Consider the following 6,818-nt stretch of genomic DNA (forward strand, 5'->3'; position numbering starts at 1 on the left):
GGGATACTAAGTGTGGGAGGGGATCCTGTATATGGGGATTGTGGGGAAGAGCAGTATCTGTCAAGGCAGGGGAAATGTGTTTATTTGGAAGGATTCCTACTAGGTAGAGGGGAGGCTCTGTGCGTATATGCATGAGAGGGAGTCTGTGCTCTGGCAGGCTGCAAAGGGGGAAGAGAGAGTAAATCTGAAGTTTCATGAGGTTAAGGGTTAGATGATGAGGAAAAAAAAAGAATAGTAGAGACCCCAAATGCTTAAGGAAATGGTGGGACAGGTGGAAGCATGCAGGCAGCAAGGCTCCACTTCTAGGATGAGAGAGAACCCTGTATTTCTGTGTTGTCCAGCTCCCTGTCCCCAGGTTCTCTGTGTAGCTGATGGGTCTAAAAAGGCCTCTGAAGATGGAATGTTTGGGATGTGGAAGGTGGATTTTACTCAGGGAGGGTAGTCAAAGCATGAGGAGACAGATGGGAAGAATCTGATGTGACAGTCATTGGTGGGTTGCTATTTGGGTGTAAAATATTAAGGTGGGATGATTACATGATTAGGGCTTTAATAGTAAACTACATGAGAAATCAGAAAATTGTCATGCAGCAAAGAAAGAATGAAATAAGTGTCAGATGGGAGCTGGTTGTGGAGTGATTCAAAGCCTACCAGGGTGAAAGATGCTTTTATTCTTCAGGTGCCAGACCTAACATGGACTCTGAAGCTGGTCTGGAAATAACCATGAACCTCACTTTTGGGAGAGAAACATCAAGTCTTGTAGCCCTTACCTGGTAAAATAACACCTTCTCCTTGGTCTGGGCAGAGAAGAAAGGGCTGTGCCAAGTCAAGTTTGTCTCCCTAAGCCTCCTTGTTGGTGACTGGATGATTTTCTGTCAAAACACAGTTGGAGGAAGCGGGGGAGACACTCTCTCTGTTTTTAGGGGTTCCAGTAACATTTTTATTTTCCTTGAAAGTATTTTGTCCTTGGTTTCTCTGTGAAAAGCCCACACAGACATTGCATGCTCTGAAGGATCCTTAAATGTATCAATCTTTAAAAGCATGAGGAAAAAAAGTGATGCAGATTTTCTTTTTCTGTTTTGTTGGATTATTTGATCAGCGATTGCTCGAGATATTACAATAACAACCATTGGAAAGCTAGGCAAGGCATTATATGAAATCAAATGAAAAAATTAACATACTTAAACAGCTTTATCCCCACTTCTTTTCGTTTACCTCTCTCCTGCTTTCTCTGAGGCGTGGCGTGGCCAGTGTGGCTGAAGCGGGATGTTACAGGTGTGGAACCGGGAAGTTGATCGGGGCACACACACAGAGTGGTTTTGTGTCCATCCTGCGGCAGAGGAGCTGTGCTTGCAGGAGTGCACACGCCTGCATCCCATGGCACAGGGATCTGCTTTCCTGCCTGAACTACAGGGGTTGTTTTCCCGAGCTTTTATAGCCATTTTGGACAAGCTGGCATGATGGCTCTGTTACGCGGTGTGGATTTTTTTTTTCTTTTAACAGTGATCTCCAAAGAGATTATTTTTAATGAATGTGTCCTTTTTTTCTTACTCAGTGCATAAAAATGGCTCAAGGGCTCATATTCTTTCCCTGTCTCCCTTGCTGGCCTCTCCTCAAACAACAAAAGAAAGGCATCTTTCTTTTTTTGACTTGGAGTTAGCAACGATGTTAGTTTTGGGATTTTGGAATTTTCTCAGTGGGGCAAGTGCGTTTTTGTTTTGTTTTGTTTTTTTAATCTGTTTTTTTTGGGTCGGGATTTTATTGTGGAGAGGGGTCTGGGGATCTTGGGTCTCACTGCACTTGTGTGAACTCTTAACACCTTAATTGAAGGGGTGGAGATGCTGAATCACTAACAAAGACCTCCTTTATCCAAAATGTTAATCAATCATTGACGTTAAATAAGTGTGAACAAAACCAAGCAAAAAAAAACCCCACCCCAAACAAGTTTTTGTGTAAGTCCCCCTCCCATTCAGCTGCTCATCTTTGGTCAGGTTAATGTGATAAATTCTTTTGGGAATGTATTTTGCCTGTGCACTTGATTTTTGCAGTGTTTAGTAAAAGTTCTGTTTATGACTTCCCAGTGTAGTTTTCCCAATACAGATTATTTAGCTCCTAGATGTCTAAAGAGGTTCTGGGAAAAATTGTGATTTGCTCTGTTGTGAGGGAGTAGCTGGACTATGATAGCAGTGTTGTGACCATCTTTTTGTACACTATTTTTTTTTTCCCTTGTTTGTTTTGGGGAGTTATTTTGCTTTTCTCTCTTGTGATGAGTTAATTTATTTATTGGTCAACACAATCTTCTAAGCTAGGCAGGACCTGAATTTTAATGTGAAAAAAAATAAATAGGTTTCTGATCATACAACCAGAAACTTTGTAGGTCTCTTTTGGATATTATGGATACAAAGGGTGTGGATTCTTTCTTCCCTGTGCTTTGCCCCTCCTTCCCCCCCACCATCTTACATTTCATCTTTACAGTTCATGTGCTTGGATTGTTTTCAGTTAGGGTTAGTCCACAGCCAAACTGCATTTGTCACCAAATATCCAAATATAGAAACTGAGGCGACTGTAAGCCACAAGGCTAAAATATTCATATACTACAGCTTTTCTGAGCAGTTTATATGTTTGATGTGGATAAGAATGGAGTACCTTTGATCCAAATTTCCCAGCTATTCAAAGGCTTGCTACTCTGCAGCACATTGACTTCCCATACCTATTTCTACGTGTTTCTTCCTAGATGTTGTTTTTTCCTCTGAATTCTTGACATGCTGTGTCAATTCTCTTGCCTCACAAACTGTGCCTATGGCTTAGGAATTTTGCTGGTCTTTTATAAATTCAATAGGAAAAAAAAAACCCAACCCCAAACAGCAACAACAACTTTATCCTGTGAAGCAATTACACTCAAGTGAGTATTCAAACTAATTTTATCTTAAATGTGAGCTGTGCTACCTTTACCTTGCAGGGCTTTTTCTCTTCTGCTTTGTAGAAGTTTGTCAGAATTTCTTCATGGCAATGCAGGCAGCCTTCATAAAATCCTTCTAACTCGTTTGTGTGGCCTTGGACTTCACAGAAATCTCTGTGCCTCCCTAAGGTCTGTGGTCTGTTTACACAGATATGAAGTCCTTTAACCCAGCAAGTTTTGCTGTGGGCTTGGATTTCCTGCTTACAAGCTCTGCTGGAGTCCCTGTAGTCTTCCTGCTGGCAAAATAAAGGTGTTAACTCAGTTTTTCAGAGCAATTTGTGAACGGAAGGAGATTTCATTGCTGAATTTTTGTTCAAGCACTGCTCTGCCTATTGAATTTAAAAGAGCTTTCCCCTACGTACCCTTACTTGTCTGTTAGGTTTTTTTTTTTTACTGTTTTAAAAGTTTAATTGTTTTGGAGCTTGACCTCCTTTGTAGTAGGCACTATACAAGTCCAGAAGAACAGGAACTTTATTTATAATTAGGAAGTCCAGATAATCTTGAAGAACTTGAACAAAAAAAAAATCGATCTGTTGGGAAATTTCTGAAGGGTTGCCTTTAAGAACATGCAGGCTCATAAACACTGGTTAGCAACAGTAAGTGATATTTAATGTGCTGAATCCAAGTGAACTGTTCCAGTGTTAACTTTTGATTTATATTTTTGAAGAAGCAGGGGTGTGCTTTGTGACTGCACCCTTACCTGTGGGCCGAGCTGCCCTCTGTTCTATTCCTGTGAGCTCTTCCTTCAGTGCTAGAGCTGGGATTTGAGGAGTCCTTGGTGCTCATCTGTTTTGACTCTGCACCACCCTGCTGTGTGTGCTGGTGCTGCTGGATGTTTTGGAGCAGCTGGATGCTGGAACGGATCAGGGAGCTGATCTGGATTAGAAGTAGCCTGGCAAAGAAACGATGATACTTAGCCTGCATCAGTTTGCCAGACTGGTTTGCCACGGGCACATCAGACAGTGTGGTGCAGGGGTGGGAGTAAATATTGGTACCAGCAGTTCTCTAAGCTGGCAGTGCTGCCAAAAGGAATGCTCATCTAACTCCATTGGTAAGAGTCTGCTAAACTTGCTAAATGTTTTTTACACCTGTTTGTTACAGCTTCCCTTGCCTGAGAACAGCTCCTCCAGCTTACCTTGTTCTTTTTGCCAAAAATCATCTCTGAACGTATATGCAAGGTATCAAAAGAGAAGCCCTCTTGAAGAAGCTTTAAGCAGGGCCAACAGAAGAGTGTTGGGGCTTTGCTATGGAACAGTTTCTGCTGCCTCAAGACTTTCTGATGATACAGAACATGTACTGTAAATTGACGATAGACTATTTAGTATGGTTGCAATTAAGCAGTGAAACTCATGCTGTGAGAATCTTGCTGAGGAGCAAGAATTCAACAAGAGTTAAAAAGCATCAGATGTCTTTAAGAATATGAAGAATATTCAATTATCATAATCAGTGGCAGTAGAAATTTTGGAAGAGGTATTAAGCCTGTGGTCTAAGCCTTCTTTTTTATTCTGCTCTAGCAGTTGTGCTTCCATATTGGAAAAGGGAGGGAGAGATGGAGTAGCCTGTTGTGCCTGGGTTTGCTGCAGGGTTTTCACATCTCTCTGGAAACTTGATTGAGAACCAGCATATGAGATGTGCCATAGGCTTCTGGTTGGATCCAGGTGAACCATCCTTAAATCTGGTAAACTGTGGCTATTGTGAAGTGCTGCCTCACAACTTTTTACATTTGCTTTATTCCTACTTCTGTGGGTTGTTCTTACATATTCTTTTGCAGAGTTGAATGTGAGCACTCTGGTTTTGATCTACTTTGACAACACTAATTGAATTTATTTTAAATACTGTTATGAAATTGCAGTGAACTATATCTGAAGAATGAATGTTATCTCTTTAGAGAGATCCCTTTTTTCAGACAGACTTAAAAGCAGAAGTGGGATTTTCCTTGTTTGGCCTCCAAGAAGATGTTTGTGACATAGGGAAGGGAGATGAACAGGGGAGCTATAAGGTGTTTGGCCTGTTTGTTTTTTAAAGCCTAGGCAGAATCAATGAAATCCTTTCGAAGGAAAGGAAAAGTGCCTTTTACCACTGACATGATTTCTTTCAACAAAGAAAGATGGAGCCATGTCCTCTGAGATTTCACTGGAAATTGGGTGCTGTAATCTTGAAAACAACGCTGGTTTTACGTGCTCCTTAGTGGTACAGTTGATGGCATAAAGAGTGGATGATATACACAATAATTTAGCTGCATATGGAATCGAGGGAGAGCTTGCTGTTTTCTGTGTTGAGTTCAGAGCAGTTGTTGTTCAGGCACAGATAGCCACACAGCTTGCTGCCTGCTCAGCTCCTAGCACTGGCAGTTACTCTGAGCTGGGTGTCTTGTTTGCATGGCTGTTTGGCCTCTAAAGAAAGCAGTGCTGCTGTGTTTTCCTCCTCTGGTGAGGCTCTGTCTGCATAGTAGCAGAGCAAGAGAGCTTTAAATCACTGACCCACCTTGTCGCTGATGGTCTCCGTGTGCCTGTGGTTGTCCTCTGTGCCTTGTGAACAAAGGGTGCAGATATCTGTTTTACCTTATCAGCGGGGTGGCTGGGGCCTATGGGCTCTTTTAAAGCCAGGGTTGCTTGGATTTGGTGGCAGACTTGGGAACAGAGCTCGGCTCTTAACGGCCCTGTGATTTATCTACTCGACGGTGTTACTTACGCTCTACAAATTGCTTTAAGTCTGTGAGTCTGCCTGTGTATGTTGTGTCAAGCTATCTTTGCCACCTTTGCAATGTGTACAGAGTTGTGAAGACCTGAACAAAAATTCTGCTTTAGTGGTTCACTGATAAAAACACTGGGTGAGATCAAGCAGTGCAGACCATTTTTCAGGTTGCTCAGCGCTCTGCTTTCTGCATTTTACTAAACTGACTTCTTCAGGTGTCTTGATATCACTGTTCCACTGCCTGTGAAATGGCAAGGTTCTATCTATGTACCAATCTGGATTTGTTTGAGGTTTGATTAGAAATGTATTTGCAGTGTAATATAAAACCAAGTCATAGTGTGTTAAGGTGAGCAGCTACAGCCTCAACAGGGACAGCTGGTACAATGGACAGTTGAGGCAGTCCTGTGTATGCAGAAACTCTTTTCAGAACTTCTGATGGTGGAAGTTTTCCACCACATTTTATATGTATGTATTAGAAAAAAAAACTAAAAAAACTTCAGGTCAAAATGATTTGACAGCTCGTTAGCAAGAAAATACTTTCTTCTGCCTCTTGAAAATAATAATTATATATATATATATGCATATATACAAAAAAAATTAACCTTCTTGTGGTTGGGGGATAGAAGGTTGAAACTGTCAGGCAAATAGCCACCATCCAGCAGAAATGCTTCTGAATGCTTTAGTGAAAGGCAGCTTTGATTTGACAGTTATGAGGCTTTGAAAATAGCGCTGTGTTTATACAACACAGTAAATACTTTGAAGTGCGTTAGGCTGTGCTGTACATGCGTGGCTAACTAGAGGAATATTAAATGCCTACATCTTGTGTTGAGTGAGGGAGGATCCTGCAGCAATTGGAATTGCATGCTCCTCGTACTTCTATAAGATCGTGTCAAAGCAGTAGATTTGATAATAGACCTGATTATACAATTGCTTAATTTCTTGTCAAAATAACATTTTTACATGCAGTGTTCTGAGATCTTTGAGGTGACCTCATGTTATTTATCAAATGTCAGTTTTTCATCCCAGCAGCTTTGATATAATCATGTAGCATCGTGGAGTACTGTGTACATGCAGTTTTTGCTTGCTGGAGTTCTTTGAAGTGCCTTACTCCTTAGAAGAGTCATTGCTGTGTGGAGGATCCTGCATTTAATAACTGGGAAGCCAGTAT

This window comes from Geospiza fortis, unplaced genomic scaffold (assembly GCF_000277835.1).
Source record: "Geospiza fortis unplaced genomic scaffold, GeoFor_1.0 scaffold72, whole genome shotgun sequence".
Lineage (NCBI taxonomy): Eukaryota > Metazoa > Chordata > Aves > Passeriformes > Thraupidae > Geospiza > Geospiza fortis.